General features: G+C 44.8%; 1 protein-coding gene across 2 annotated transcripts in view; it reads left to right on the forward strand.

Moving 5' to 3' along the window:
* The window catches only part of DENND2B (DENN domain containing 2B), a 145,879-nt gene that overhangs the window by 31,167 nt on the left and 97,855 nt on the right, over positions 1–16,857 (forward strand). The window contains exon 3 of one of the 2 annotated variants that reach the window (XM_081062574.1): positions 11,228–11,316. The gene's annotated coding sequence lies outside the window, so the exon portion shown is untranslated. Of the gene's footprint in view, positions 1–11,227; positions 11,317–11,792; positions 12,080–16,857 lie in introns of those variants that run through there. The other variant, XM_081062573.1, reaches the window with a different exon arrangement.

The raw sequence follows: 16,857 nt of genomic DNA on the forward strand, positions 1-16,857 counted from the left end.
CTAGGGTCTATTCCTTCCCCCATCCCCATTGCATAGATTGCTCTATGTTGGTTTCTAAGTTAATGAATGTTTATAAGCACCTCTTTTTATACAAAAGGCAAACTGGCTCTTGTCTACATAAAAATGGAATACCTCTAGTGCATGTTTTGTTAAGGAAGGAGCTAATCACTGCATAAATTAGGAACTTCTAGGTTCCTGTGGGGAAAAAGAGGGAGAGAATGGTTTTAAAAAATGTCGTCTTCTACTATAGGATGTTAATGTTTATTTAGTATGACACTCATCTCTGTAACAGGGCCACCTTCCATGTACCTAGAATAAGAACAGGATTTTTGAGGAGCCCCTGCTTGTCTGTCTTCCTGGTTCTTCCTCAGACCTTAGAAGAAGCATCATCGTTTCCCGTTATGGGAGATAAGCTGGTATGTATACATCCCAGCCATGCCTGCGGAGCTGACGTGCCGCATTCCTGCAGTCTAACATTTCACTTACAGCAGTCAAACCGAAGTCCTTGTTCACAAACAGCTCTCAGATGACAGCTTAGTATAGAAGGTTAAAGAGCCACAAGAATTCACTCTGATAGTTAAAAATATCACTTTGTAATTTTGATCATGGTGAACCGTGGTTTGGGGAGATAATGGGTAAGAATTGTTTGGATTCCTGAGCTCCTCTGTGTCCTTGCTAGAGCTTGAAGGGTCGGAGACCCAATTGGGAAGTTCTCCTGTGAGTAGCGGGAGGGACAAAGGGCGGGTCAGGCAGAGCTCGGCTGTCTCTTCCTTCTGTCAGCTTTCTGGCCACAAGTCCCCAGAGATGTCTCCATGAGGGATAAAAGTGGTCGCTTTTTGTTTTTAAATCTTCCTGTTCTGTAGGAGGACTTAAGAGCCTTATGAATCAGATGTGTTATCTTATCTCGCAGTTTAAGGGACTGCACAGACTTGATTTTCTTTTTTTCTTTCAGTATTCTTGCCTGAGCTGTTTTTAAGACTCCATGTACCCCTGGGTCTGCAAATAATAGTGTGTATCCCCTGGATCCACTAATGTTCTATCCAGAATGGAGAGGAGTAAGATATGGACCTTGTTTGACCTGTGCTCTGTATTCCAGTCAATGAAACTCAAAATCACACTGACTCATCAGTTGACTCATATTAAGCCATCCCACAAGTCTCTTCACTTATACCGTCTTCGTACTATTGTCATGCAGTTTTTGTCCTAAACTTAAGTGTAAAATGATGTCTTTGGTCCTTTTAAAATTTCATGTTATATTTAACCTATGATTCTCTTAGGTTGGTGCAAAAGTAATTGCTATTTAAAAAGTTAAAAATAATTGCAAAAACCGCAATTACTTTTGCACCAACCTAATAGTTTGTGGAGGCCTGATTTTTAAATTATTATTATCGTTAGTATATTAATTATCCCTCCCAATTAATTTGTCATATGCGTTTTTGTTAAGCATATTTTACCCAAGTCATTGATGAAAAGGGTGCCCATGCTAGGATCTGAAAAAGATGGGAAGGGTCCAGACTTCGAAGAGTTCCAGAGTGCTTCTTCCTGGCTCATATTCAGCCTTTTTGCAGCATTGTTTGGGCCTCGCTGTCCTGAGTTACCCGACCATCCAGCAGCCAGTATATATATGTTTTATCCACAAGAGCAAGAGATATTTTTCTGAAATCCAGACAAATTGTGTCCCTGGCTTTCTTGCATTCTTTGATATATGTGTGTGCATGTATATGTGTTTATATGAGGCTAACATATACCATATACAAATATATATCATGTCAATATGTACGCATATTATTTTTAAACTCCCATACTATTATTTATAGACCACTTGCTATTTGTTGCTGAGTGTTTTACTCTTTTATTCTTTTACTCCTTTTACTCCTCTATTCTTTATGATAATTCAGTATTAACTTCATTAAATAAAAGTAATGACATTATTTTAAGCATGACGTATACTTAATCTCCAGTGATCAGTGCTTTATGTCCTTGACACTTTTCATATTTCATGTTCTGTGTTCTGGAGTTCTGCCTATGAGATTGCTTATTTAATAAATACTTATTGAGTACTTACTGTATGTAAAGAAATTACTACATTGCAGCCTCTTGGAAATTTAAAGATGGATAAAAAATGGTCCCTTTGCACAGAAAAGCTTATATGTGATTAAAAATATGTGATTAAATGTATGAAGGTGTGAATAATGGCTTGGTGGGGGAAAGAGGGAAAGCAAAAGGAGACAAAAATGAGAGTGAATGGAATGCCCAAACTAGCTCACCTACGAAATTCTAAATGGAAACCTTCAGAAGCCGTGGTGGTGGTGTGGTCCATGTTAGAACCTCTTTGCAAAGATGGAAGGCATCCAATTGACTGATGGTTTTCAATCCTATCTCCACACTTGATTGGTGTGTCTTCCTGAGTTAGAGGGTGGAGAGAGGCAGGCCCGGAAGGAGGGCCCACTTCTGGAATCTTTCATTTAAAAAAATATTGTTAAAAATATATTATCATTATGTTGTTTTGTACACCTGAAACTAATAAAACAATTAAAAAAAATAGTATATATATTTTTATATGTTTAGTTTAAATATGAATATTCATGTACCTACCACCCAGCTTAATAAAGAAAGCACTACCATTAGATTAGAAATCTGTGTCCTCAATAATTGCAGTAATTTAAGCAAATAAATATGTTAAATTGTAGAAGTAAAATAGTAACAGTGTAGAGCATTTAGAACTTTGTAAAAAGGGGAAAAATGCTAACATGTGATTATTGTTTTAGTATAATTTTCTCTTTCACTTGTATGTTTTTCCATTTTAGTGTAATACAGCTTAGTTATGCATAATTAGCATAGTCTGATGCTGTTTAATCATAACTTACAATCATAACTTAAAGTTAATTTCTAAATAAGTAATACATGTATGTGTTGTAAATTCAAAGAGACAAAAAGCTATACAGTGAAAAGCAAGCCTTCTTTCCACCTTCTCTTTTCTTTCCCTAGAGGTAATCGCTGTTACCGGTTTGTGGATTATAGCCATCTCTACTAAGGGCTGCACAGTAATCCACCTACTAAGGGCTGCACAGTAATCCACCTAGTACAATGTTTCTCATATTGCGGGTCATCATTGATGGGGTGGTAAATCAATTAGATTAGGATAGAAAGTAGCAGAGAGCATCACATGCAGGAAAGATAGGTATTATTTTGAGAAACCTTTTTGCTTCAATTTTATACACACACAAACACACACACAGTTTCTCTCACATACGCACATACTACATTACAACATGAAATGTATTTTTTACTATGGGTCATGATCGAAAAACGCTTGAAATTTACTAATCTAGTAATGATTGTCATGTAGATTGTTTCTTTTCATTATAAATAATGCTGGGACATGCAGTTTTTTCTCATACTTTGGAATTTTCTCTTAGTGTAACTTCCTAGAAGTGAGGATACTGAGTCAAAGAGTGTGAGCATTTTACTTGATCTAGGCAAGTTACTTTCCGAAAGCTATGTCCCTTTTACTATTTAATAAGTGCCATCTGTTCTTTGTTCAATATAGGTTATATTTATTTTAACATTTTTTCTATGCATTATATATGATACATATATTTTTTAAAACTGTTATTTATTTTAAGTCTGTTTTTCCAGGACCCACCAGCTCCAAGTCAAGTAGTTATTTCAATGTAGTTGTGGAGGGCACAGCCCACAGTGGCCCATGCGGGGATCGAACTGGCAAACTTATTGTTAAGCGCACTGTGCTCTAACCAACTGAGCTAACCGGCCGCCCCATACATATTTTTTTTTTAACAAAATGGGATAATTTATTTTTTTCCATGTAATATAAAGTGAACACTTCCCTATTTTACTCAATATTCTTCTACAGCCATGATTCTCATTCTGGGGACAGCTTTTCTTGAATGTAGGTGTGAAGGGTGACTACTTCAGTAATTCTCAAACTTGAGTCATTCTTATCCACCTTTATGATTTGTACCATATATACTTTTATTTGTTTATTTATCTTTAAATTGGCTTTTTGAAAGCTTTCTTTTTAAATAATTTTAGACTTGTAGAAAAGTTTCAAAGACAGTACGAGTTCCCCTAATCTTATATAACTATGGTACAATCATCATGTCATCATGGTACATTAATATTGGTATAATATAAACTATAGACTTACTTAATTGGGGATTCATTTGTTTTTATCTAAGGTCCCTTTTCTCGTCCAGGATCTAACCCAGGACCCCACATTACATTTAGTTGGTGTGTCTTCTTAGTCTTCTCCAGTCTGTGACAGATCTTCAGTCAGTCTTTGTCTTACATGACCTTGACACTTTTGAGGAGTGCTGGTCAGGTATTTAATATAATGTCCCTTAAGTTGGGTTTGTTTGATGTTTTGTCGTAATTAGATTGAGTTTATGGATTTGGGGGAAGAACACCACAGAGGTGAACTGTCCTTCCCAATGCGTCATGTCAGGGGTACATGATGCCAATATGTCTTAATTACTAGTAATGTTGACTTTCATCAGTTGGGGAAGATAGTGTGTGCCGGGTTTCTCCACTGTCAACTATTTCTGCCACTGTAATTAATTAATATTCTGGGAGAGATACTCTGAGGCTGTGCAAGTATCTCAGTTCTCTAAACTTTTATCCACTAATTTTAGCAAAACAAAACTAAAAGTAAACAAAAAAGTTACATACTTTCTTTAGCATTGTTCTAATCAGTGAGATCAGTGAAAATGGGGTTAGTAGCTGGTTATCTTTTTTTGAATTTTTTTTCTTTCCCCCTTTCTTCCGCCTCCTTCCCCAACTCCGTTTTTTTATGTACATTAAGATAAATATAAAAATACTGAAAATTTAAAAAATATTTGTCCATATGCCACTTATAGTCATCTGGTATACCCACTACACCGTGGAAACCCTGGACCACTCTGAGGTACTAAGCACCAAATGCTTTAGGTTCTATGCTGATATTGTTGATTCATATTAATTAGATTGATTAGTTAGTTGGTTGCTTGGTTTCATTAGTTCATATATTTAATATTTATTAATTGTACTTGGTACAGAACCCTAAATTGGATTCAGAGTTAAGACATAACTCTTGCCCTAAAGAGTATTACAGGCTAGAAGGAGAATTAAGCTGAATAAGCCTTGGTGCACTAAAATACAAAGCAGTGAGCACAGATGACACTGAAGTAGTAGACTGTTTGTTCCAAAGAGTAGGGGGTAGGGATAGAGAATCCAGTCCAGCCAGGGAAAATCAAGGGAGACAGCTTGGAGGAGGTGACAAGTCTGGGCCCACATTCTCATAAGTTTGCCCAGATCTTATTCTGACAGGTACTCCTTTCCCAGGCTTATGGTATTTTCTTGGTTAATCATGGAAAAGCCATTTGAGTCCACGTTCCTCTTATTCCTCGTCTCTTTCCCCCCCCACTTTGTACTCTACCTCCCTCTTCCTGAAGCTTCAGTTGTGACAGGTTAACATCTTGGTTGAGATGGGAGTTATAAGCGAAGTAAGCATTAGAAGGCTATTCTAGAAAGGTAAATGGCGCTTTGCGGTAGGGTCTGGGATATTGCCTCCTCAGTCCAGTCTTCCCCCTCCCCAAGATTGTGTTTATGTGGCCCGGTGTTAAAATGTTTTGATTTGACAAGGAGCAGTGATCAGGGGCCTGTGCCTTTGAGAGATTCCAGGAAATGAGCCCACAGATGAGCTTTATGACAGATCCTCCAGGAGGCTGGATCAAGTATCCACTGAGTATCCTGTGCTCTGGGAATCTGAGCTTTGAGCTTCGTGTTGAGGGTTATGACCTGAGTGGAGGTGAACTAGGGCTGGAAGCCTGGCAGACCGAAGGAGAGTGTGTTCCACCCAGCGTGAAGATCTCACCACAGGACAGTGAGATCTAGGATAATTACAGGCTGACTTCCACACCTTTCTAGTTCAGAGCATTAGGGTTGGTGGGGGTGGGTATTTGGGAGAGTGGGAGGTGGGTGGTAAATGGGTGGGAAGAGGTGGGATTAGAGCAGGAGTAAGGACCTGGGAGAATTTCCTACCACAAATGAATGCCAGGACTTGAGCATAGAATGGCTATTTCTGTTTTCCCAGGAAGGCTGTGCAAGCAAAGTTTGTGTAGCACTGGAGGTCCCGCCAGATGTGACTTTCAGCAAGAGGAGGGCTGGGATTGCCATCTGGAGGGAGGCCTTTGTTTTGTTGATTCAAAGGCCCTAGTAGAGCCCATGAAGAGACTGCTTGGTTTGTAGTAGGCAGATTGTCTTCCAAGAGGACTTAGACACTGCCAATTCTTCTGCTCTGTAAAGGCGGCTTTGTCTCAGACTGATGGCTAGGAGTGAGCCCCTGGCAGAAACTTAGTCCTCTTCCAGGCACTTCCCAGGCCATTTCCTAACGTCCCCAGCCTATGTTTGGCGTCTTTCTTCTCTCTCCAGCCTTTCTTAGGCAGGAAGCCTGAATCTCCCATCTTTTCCTTCAGGAAGGTCTGCCTTTTGTTGGTGAGGGTCTTCTGTCTGATCCCAGGCAGCTGACTCCAGGGCAGGGGCTCTGCTGAAACACTTAGCCAGAGACTTTGTAGCCCATGAAACAAGGACTTTCTGCTGCTTTGGACTTATTCAAAAAGCAATGGGACTAGGTGACCAGGACATAACAATAAGATTGGGTGACTACAATAGAACATTCAAGCTAGAAGGGCCCTTGGGGAACAGCTCTTCTAATAGCTCTCATTATATGCGGGGAAAAGCTGAGGCCCTAAGGTGTACAGGACTTGCCCAAGATCTCACGTCCCTAGAAACCAGGATCTGGGGTCCGGTCTGCTGACTCTATCCCACTGACTCTATGTCCACTCCTGAATTTTTAATTTTCCCTTCATAACTACACTGTTTCTGAGAGGTAGAAAAGGAAAATTATAAAGCCCTAAAGGGCTCTTGTGCTAACCTGCTTGCTCTCATGGCAGCCAGAGCCCAAGGAAGGAGAACTGGGCAGGACACATGTTTGCCTCCAATTACCTGGGTAGAACTGGACGCCTTCAGGGGAGATGCTGTTGGACTCCAGTCTGGTGAGCATTGGGGGCTGGGCTCCCCAAGGCATCAGAAGTTATAGTGCATTTCTTAGACATTCTAGAATCCAACCAGTAGTATCAAAACAGTAGCTTGCTTTCCTTGAATCTTCTTTTGATCTCAAAGGAAGGAGTGACTTCAAAAGATTTACTCTGCTCCTGTGTTTTCAGGTACAGAATTTCAGTTGTTTTGAAAGAGACAAGAAAATACTATAAACTCTTCGAGTGATCAAGTCTAGAATCTAATTATCCTATACATATATTAATATATATATTCTCTTGGTACAGTGTAAATCTATCCACTGAAATTCCGTCATCTTACGGGGGGGACAACTGTTTCTGTTTTTGTTCTTCAAAGAGTCTTTTTCAATGATTCATTTATCCTGCATACATTGATTGATTGCTCACTCTGAATGAAATACTGAAGTGGATAGAAATCAAAGGGATCATGACTGAGGGAGATAGGGGTGCAAGCAACAGTGTTAAAGTAATGTAAGTATCATAAAAAGGCACCTTTTTCAAACTGCTGTGGGCTTGTAGAAGATTAGACAAACGGATTCTGCCAGGAGATCAAGAAATATTTCATGGAGGACATGTTAACTGAGCTGGGCCTTGAAGGCAACCAGATTTTGCTAGTTGGAGAAAGAGAGGCACTCAGATAGAGGCAACAGCATTACAGGGAGAGGAAAAAAGCAGTCTTCAGAGCACCAGGTGGTGTGCCGTGGTTGTGCCTACAGTGGGGTGGTAGTGACAGGGAGGGAAGAAGCCAGAAAGGATTTCCGGTGGTGGTGGTAATGTATGTTGTGAGACGGGGTGGACTTCGTCACACTGCTGTTGCTGTTGCTTAAGTTGCATTATTTCACCCCCTAGACAATAGTTTTCAATTTTTACATCCACCTCCAAATTATAAAACATACAATGATTCTCCCATCCCCACCCCCCCCAGTAAAACTGTATTTTCTGGAAGCACAGTGGAAGTGAGAGTAAGCGTTTTTGAACCTTCTCGTCTATGGGAGTTGGGCCATCCCTGCATCCCGCTTGGTTTGGCAGTGACGCTGGTGATGGAGTGCCTCTGAGTGGCACTCTGGTAATGGGACAGGCTGTAAAACCCTGGAGCGCGTCCCCAGGAGAGTGACCTTACGAGGAAAGTTCTGGGAAACAAACCACAAGGAAACTTTACAGGAATTTTTGGTTGAGCCCATAGGCAAGGCACATGAGAAAAGGAGATGTAATTATAGTTTGTTAGTCTATGAAAAGATACAATGAATGACATGAACTAGCTGTTCTAAGTTTCTCCTTCCTATAGGACAGGAAGAAACGGGTTTTTGTGCATTCGTTCAGATATTTCTTGAGTGCCAGCTGTGAGGTGGGCCCTATTACTAAATGCAGGGAATAGGGTGGTGAGCAAAAACAGTCTAGGTTCTTACTCATAAGGAACCATGGGGGGAGATGGACACTAAGCAGAAAACTGCACAAATGTGCGGTAGCAGATGATGGTGAATGCCATGAAGGTCCTCATTTAGATCAGAGGATGATGCAAGAGTGCTCTCAGGAGGTGAGAGGCAAGTCGCGGCAAGGTAAGTGAGAATCAGCCAGGCAAAGACTAGGGTGTGGGGGAATGTCCCAGGCAGAGGGTAACAGTCTGGACAACATCTGGCAGTTTTAGGGAACTACACGAAGGCCTGTGTAGCACAGAGGGGGTGAGGGCAGGAAACGTACGTAGAAGAGGCTGGAGAAGGATCATGTGGGCCTTCTAGGTGCTGGTAAGACTTTAGATTTGATCCTAAGTGCAGTGGGAAGCCACTGAAGTGTGTTAAGCAGGAAGTGGCATGATCTGGTGTAAAAGGTGATTCAGCTCTGTAGAAAATGGAACAATGAGGCCGAGAGTAGAAGTGGGAGCAATTTTGCAATAATTATAGGGAGGGACTGAGGTGGCAATGGAGTTGCAGAAAAGTGGGTAAAAGATATAGTTTGGAAGTAGAATTATTTGGAATTGGTAAATGAATTGGATGTGGGGAGAAGGAGGTAGGGAGATGCAAGGATGTCTCCCAGGTTTCTGGCACAAGCATGCACGTGGGCTTCTCACCAGATACTAGACCACATAAGACAGTAAAAGCACTGTCCTTCAGGACAGGACAAGTTGGTTTGATCCAAATCCAGTCTTGCAGAGGCAGCAGAGGGATTCAGCTGTCCTCTGGCTTTGCCCAGTTCAAGAAGCTCAGACACGAGCAGCACCGAGGAATGGGACCCTTCCGTACGTCCTTAACGAGGACAGGCCCCGAGAAACCGCTGTAACTCCAGCATGCCACTAGAGGGAGCATGGCCTGCATTCTGAGTCTGGTCTGGAGGGCTTTTTAAGTTCAGGTTGCTTTACAGACTGACTTGTGTCAGCTTCAGTACTTGGCCCTGGCCCCTAGCCCCTCATACTTGTTGGAGGAGTGCCTGACATATGGTAGGGGCTCAATAAATCTTGGTGATACTATTAAAACTGAATAACATCGTGCTTTAGAAATGGATGGGCATCACTTCTTCCTTCTTAGTATGGAGACTGGGCAAGTGGAATGTGCGTTTTGCGAGTCAGGAAAAGAGCAGAGGGATGCCGGCTGGGAATGGGAAAGGGGAGATGCTCAGTGATGTCATGGTGCTGAACTTGCTGGTTCTTCCTTTGCAGACTCGGCACATGAGGGCCTATAAGGGATTCCTGAGCTGGTACCGGGGTCAAGTTGGACGTTTTAGTATGCGATTGGGTGTGGCCCCTTTGAAGCCCTGATTGCTTCTTTAAAGCAACAGTGCCCGCCATTTAGGATTTGTGCCATCCTGTCATTGCCTATGCAACACTTTTCCTACCTTCACTCCTGGCATGTATTTATTTACCTTTTAAACTCAAGTTACTTAAAATCTTGTTTTGAGAATTTTGTGATGCATTGGAGATTAATCAAAAACACAAGGATTCTGCAAGGGGACACTGCATTCAAGATTCCAACAGGGCTTCTCTAGCACGTGTTAGGAAGCAGCATTGAAAAGTGTCTTCCTTGAGCCTCAGTGTCTTCTCGGGAGGATACCAACGGTCCCAGGTTTTTGTTTGTTTGTGGTGAAGAACAGCTGAGATGAATGAAGTTCTCAGCTTAGTGCCTGACTTAAGAGCGCATTCACACACCTGATCCTTTGTATGCTCTTCCTAGCCCTAGCAGTCGTGTTAGGTTTTATAGGTGAGAACTGGAGGTCAGGTGACTTGCCTTAAGGGCAAGTGGTGGAGCCAGGCACTGCCAAGGTCTTCTGATTCGTGCTCTGCCTGGTGTTCTTGCAACTGTTCTGCTTAATACACATGGAAGAGCATCGAAAGGTGTGGGGACTATTTCTAGACCTGTGATTTTCTGGTTCTGTGACCTGGGGCAAGTCATTTGACCTCTCTGATACATTATTATTAGTTTTTAAATCTTTTAAACGAGTACGATAATACCGGTTCTAACTTTCAGGCCTACCGTGTTGAACAGAGGGGCCAAGATTTGTTCCAGTATTTTGGAAAAGTGTAAAAGAATTTGTAGCTGTAGGGTAGGACTGCTTTACGCTGTGCACGGGTACTTCTGCATCTTGTAGATGCTGTCATAGAGTCCTCAGGCTGGAAGGATGGTCGTCAGGCCCCATTCACTGTGACTCAGAGCGTCTCCTCCTTCCCCTGGGAACCCAGCCTTGTATTTCATGACTGGTTCTCAGAAAAGTTGTTAGTTGGTAAGATCAGATGGCAGTGTACTTTAGTGGAAAGTGCACTGGACTAGGGAGCAGTAGTCTGGTCTCCACTCTTAGTTGTTTGTGTAACTGGTTTTGTAACTGTGGACTAAACCGTTGATCTCTCTGAGCCTCAGTTTTCCCATCTATAAAATGGTGACAATAATATCTGTCCAGTGTATTTCAAAAGGTTCTGAGGACAAACCAAACAGTGCCTGTAAAGAATGTTACAAAGCAGAGAAATGTGCACAGGGAGCATAAACCTGAGGGCTAGCTCTTGGATAGGAGCTGTGACAGCAGCTCACAGAAAGGCTGGGCTTCAGCTGCAGGCCTGGAGCAGGGCAGACAGACGAGTCTGTATTTGTGTCACCTTTGTTGCTTGCGCTGTGACTGGATGTGCCGAGGACTCGCACTGGTCCTGACCTAGTGTCTTTCCTCTCCATTTGCAGGAAGATGAGAGACTGCTTGGGCGCCAGCACTAGTACCACGAGTCCCTGCACTGGTTAAAGCCATCGCCACGACCTGGGCAGGCAGCAAGGTAAGCAGAGAGGCCAGTCCAGGCGAGTGCCTGAGACGGGAGTGCATTTCCGTCTCAGCTGCTGCCCGGAAAATCCCAAGTGCACAAACAAGTCAAGGCAATGCCTCTGGGTCCTCCTACCCGTGCTCGAGGACCCAGAGGAAGGGCTTGCTTCCCCTCCAAGCGCTCCGGCTAGCTCCCTCCCCCTGGCCAGGATTCTTCCAAGTTATAAAAAATGAGACACTGGAGGGGAGGAAAACAAGTCCACTCACTGTCTTCTCCCTTCTTCCCTCTGAGCTGTTCAATCAAGTTCCCAGGAGCAGCCCAGAGCCCTTGTTTGACTGGAAGGGAGGTAGGAGGAGTGGAATGCGTGCAAAAACCAAGCTGATCAAAAGACAGTGCTGTTTCATGGAAGCCTCCCAGAACTGAGGGGGGGGGGGCGGGGGAAGAGCGAGAGAGCGAGGGTGGGGGGGGGGAGAGAGAGAGAGAGAGAGAGAGAGAGAGAGAGAGAGAGAGAGAGGAGCATGAGCAAGAGAGAGAGCCAGAGCTAGCACGCTGGTGAGAACAGGGTCTCCATGACAACTGGCCTGGCCGGCTAGCAGTGCTCCGCTCATTTGGCTGGAAAGAGCACAGCGAAAGGTCAGAGGAAGGAGCTGTGGGAAGCTCACAGCAGGTATTAGAACTTAAGCGAGTGTGTTTGGGGGCCCTGGGCTCCCTAACGGACTGTGGTTTGAGCCAAACTCTGCAGAAAATGGAGTGGGCAGGAAAGCACCGGGACTTTCAGGTAAGGTCAGCTCTGGATTCCGATTGTTTTTCCTCCTTTCCTGGCTACAGTCTTGGGCTGTTTGGTGGGAGGCAGGCGAGTGTCTGTACTTTCTGCTCAGGGTTTGGGGCTCAGGAATGATGTCATGCTCCAACAGTTGGATTCTATTAGCTCAAGGAGGAGGGAAACAGCCAATTTTCTTGACTTTGCAAATCTAGTTGATCTCACTCTTGCTGAACCTGAAGTGTTCAGACCACTATAGAAACCATCATCTTTTATTTAGAACAAAGGCTTAGGATAGTTTATAAGAAGAGTTTTTTTTATATGTAAAAAAACGAGTTATCATCACTCCAGCCTTGTGTTTGTAGTTCTTACATGGAAACTCCAGTGTCTTCTGAGTGACTCGGTCTGTTCTAGTGAACACTGTCTCTTGGTGCTGTTTTGTCTCTTGGTGCTGCTATGTCTGACCTGTAATGAAAAAAAGAAAGAAAGAAAGCCAATGAACTCAGCTAGGAGCCTGTGGTGAATTCCAAGTCTCTCTGGAGCAGTAATTAGGACAGAAGGACTATCTTAGGGATATCTGGTGTGTGTGTGTGTGTGTGTGTGAGTGTGTGTGTGTGTGTGTGAGTATGTGTGTGTGTGTGTGTGTGTGTGTGTGTCCCTCCCTCCCAGGTAGCTTGGTAAGAAGCAAGCTGTCCTCCCCCATTAATAAGGTCCATCACAGGCTTTTCTTAAAGATATATGGGGGGAAGTAAGTGATGGGTGGGTCTTGGGGTTGGGAGCCCTGCAAAGAGGTTACTTATCCAGATATCTCAGTGAGTTCTTAGCTGCAGTCACTAAGAGCTAGGCTGCCTGAGGAGACATGAGGTGCTGGGGTTGTGCCGATGGATTCCCTGGGTTAATATTTTAACCAGCTCTCAGGGCGCGCAGTGTACTTGCTGTGGATTCCTACTCTGTCCTGTGTTTGGGTAAAACTTGTTCTGACCTAGCAGAGTGGTGTGCGGCAAGCTCAGTGTGGCCTAGGAGAGGAGATCCTTCCAGAAAGGCACTTTCATAGGTGATAGGGTAACTAGCTAGCTTGTCAGTAATCATTTTAGGAGGGTTAATGCAGGGGACGCTCCCTGTGGTGGAGACCCAGTAGCTAGGCTTCTGCTCAGCCATGTTATATCTTAACTTACTCTTGGACCTCAGGCAACTTTATGGATGCCGCTGGTTTCTCTGTGGGATGAAGGAACAGCTGCTATCCTGGCTCTTAGGTTTCTCTTCATGGACTTTCTGAACAGAATGGCTTTTGTATTCTGGCAAACAATGAGGGGGCCTTCTGATTAACTTCGGGTCAGCTTGCCAGTGAAAGCACTGGCCACCCCAAAGTTAGGGCTCCCTGAATGTGGACATGCATGCGTGGATGTGGTGGCCTGAGGGTCCACGAGGGTGAATGCTGTCGCCCTGGATCTCAGATAGGCCACTTCTAAAATAAGTCCTCCTTTTCCTACTCCACAGCCCTCTGCTGGGTTGAAACTGCCGTTTTACTGGGGGACGGGGCATAGCCCTGTCGGCTGGAATTAAAGTTGGAGCAGGGGAGCAGGAGGCCTCTCTGAGTCCATGGGCACGTCGGTGGGCAATGCACACCCAGGATCTCAGTTCTCCTCCACTCGTGTCGATGTGGTTGGGTCCCCTCTCATTCTGTCATTCCCTACCCGTGGGAAGAGCCTAGCAGATGACCTTTCTTTTGGCGTTGCAGAGGGAATAGTAGCTTTGGGGTTAGGAGACTTGAGTCCATGGCCAGGTTCTCCAAGTGGCCACAGACAAGTTCTTTAACCTCTATGCCCTTCAGAGGTGAGGTTAATGATAAAACTGCTTCACAGGACTGTTGAGAGGAGCAAATGAGACAATTCCCATGGAAGTAGTTTTAAACAAGTCAAGTCCTATATAATGTAAGATGAACTGAAACTTGAAGGATGGCCCACCTCTCTCTGGAAAGTCACTTTGCCTCTGTTCTGGTTTCCCCATTTATAAAGTACCTCTTCTCTTTTGCATTTATAAATTTAAAAAAAAATGAGAAAAACCTTAAAAGACTCCTTTAAGGTGTTAGGAAAAAACAGTGCTTTCTTTGGATTGGGAAGTTTAGTGAGTGGTATTCACTATAGACTTTGAGCCTCAGGAATGATCCCTCGGAGACGGTGCTTTCCTTAGGGCACCTGCCTCATGTGTTTGAGTATAGAGGAGAGGGAATCCAAAAGACCCTTTGCTTTCCCAGTGTCCCACAGCTCCCTGGAAGGTTTGATGTCATCAGTTTTAGTAGCTGGAAGAGAGGCTGCTCCTTGCCAGGGCTGGTTCTCTCATCCTGCTGGGTTCTGCTGGGGAAACTTGTTGAGAGCGTGGACAGGCCTTTCTCCTCTGTTTGGAGTTTGAAAGTCAAGGTTCTAACTGGCAGGCAGAGCTATTGCTCTGAAATGCTCCTTGGGGGCTGGGCAGCTCTTTCAGGAACTTGTGTGGCTACAGTTTAGAGGGAAACAGAAAGAAAGAAACGAGGAAGTGGGAATTCCAAGGGCAGAGATACTTGATATGCCATGGGACAGTGCCAAGGAACAGAACTGGAGGGGAGGGGAGACTCCAGCAAGGGCATCCCAGATCTGTCCTCAGGGAGTACTAGGTGGGGACACAGGGAGGGACTGAGCACCCACCTAGCGCCTCAGCTTTTACTGTCAGACAGGGGAAAACCTGCCAGCCATGCCCTGGAGTGCTGTCTGGGAAGAAGCCCTGGAAAGACCCAGAGTAGGCAGATTTTTTTTTTCATTTAAACAACGGAGCCCTTTCTCCAGGTGAATCATGTCACAGCAGCCTCTAAGGCACGAAGGAGAAGTTGTCCGCAGCTTAGATTGGGGCTGCAGCTGTTCCCCGACTCCTTGTCAATCCAGCGTCCCAGAGCTGAGTCACAAATTGGATCTCGCCATGTTCCTTAAGGATTAAAAAGTAGCATTCCTGTTCTCACTCCCTCTCTCCCCTTTCCTCTACTCCCCTTCCTACATAGCCCCCCTGGGTTTCCTCTCTCTAAAATGAGGATGATCAGTACCCAACGAGCTGAACCTTGGAAATACCTTGGAGGACAGGCCAAGAGCATCCTCCGTTCCACTGGCTCTGCTCCCGCCCTCGGGCTGAGGGCTTGGTGTACAGCTGGGAGGGGCCCCCAGACTCCAGGTGTCATGGCCACCCTGCTGACCCTGAGCGGAGAGAGACTGTGCTCCCTTCCCCACCTCATCTGACTCTAAGGACTGCTTTGGAGAGTATGCCTGGCCCCCCTAGGAGGTGGGAACGGGGAGGGTCTGAGTCTGAGTCCTAGGCCTTCCACAGCCCTTCCGGACAGGCTGGTGGGGCTGAGAGACTGAAGGAAGCATGTCTTCCTTTTGCTTCTCTTAGCTGTTACCTAAGAGGCTCCCGATTTCCAAAAAGTCGGGGCGAAGAGAGTTTTCTGAGGCAGCCAAGCAAAGGGAACGTGCATCTGAGCCTGCAGGAGACCAGGCAACAGCCCTGCCAGAGCTCTGGCTTGGTCTCCCTTCTGTGTGCTACATGACCTGGGAAGACAGGCTGTGGAGCATAGGCTGGGGGAGGGAGAGGAAGGGGGATCTGTGGGCAGATAATTGAGTTCTTTGAGTTAGAGGAACCATGGAAAATGGAGAAGGGGCCAGGAGGGCATGAAAGAAAAAAAAATAAAATGACCATCTGGCATAGTTTGCAGGGATTTCTGTTTAAAGCCTGTGGGAAAACTTGAATTTAGTGAGTGTCTTCTTGGGGCAGGGAGGGGGACTTTGTGCGTCTATTTTATGCTGGGGAGGGGACACAGTACACATCTGTCTCAGGAGGTGAGTGGGGGGAAGTGCTGGGTGCATTTGTCTTAGGGGAACATGCCACGCAATAGTGTCTGATAGACAAAACCTGGGGTCTCTGTTTCTAGCCAGAGGCCCTAGAAAACTTAACGTGTGTGTGAGTGTGTATGTATGTTGAGGGGAGAGGAAGATGTTAAATGAGTCTAGACTACATTGTTGAAGGATTTTCCCAAAGATCCTCTCTCTCTCTCTCTTTCTCTCTGTCTCTCTCTGTCTCTCTCTCTCTCTCTCTCTGTGTCTCTCTCTGTCTCTGTCTCTCTCTCTCCTCGGCTCTGTTGAGAGGCTGTTGAAATTATCACAATACTCGTCTCATCTAAAAACTGCCTGAATGTTGATTGCACTTTTCCTATAAAGGGTGAATTATATACAATTGAGGTATGAAGCCTTCTTAACCAAAACTGACCTGCTCCTAAGGGTTTGTTATGAAACCACTCCCATTTTTCAAAGATCCAGACTCTTCTGTGTGACTTGTCACCGAAGGGGTTTGTATGTGAGCTGGTGATTGACTAATAGGAAGTAGCACAGTGAATGAACGACTATTTGGGAAAAATGAGATAAACGGAAGGTTATGGGAGACAAGATCTGAAGTGGTAGGAAGATGACTAGAAGGAAATAGGAGAGAGACCCTGGGCAAAAGGACTGGGGAGAAGGTAGTTCTCAGAGGCGGCAGGGGTGATAAATACAATAGAAGGTGGTACCTGGGAGGCCCTCATAATCCAGTGGAAGGCTGGCTTGCCCCCAGGGCACTCAAGGAGACAGTGGTGTGTGGCTCCTAACTAGCCCTGGGGGGGTAGGGAGACAGGGGGCTGGGGGACTGAGGGGCTGGCATTGGGGTTGGTTCTCCTGTTCACTTGCTCTTGGGCTTGGCAGCTTCTCTGGTGCTCCTGTGCTTTCTTGGTCTGTTCACCATTTAGT

This window comes from Rhinolophus hipposideros (assembly GCF_964194185.1).
Source record: "Rhinolophus hipposideros genome assembly, chromosome: 10".
Lineage (NCBI taxonomy): Eukaryota > Metazoa > Chordata > Mammalia > Chiroptera > Rhinolophidae > Rhinolophus > Rhinolophus hipposideros.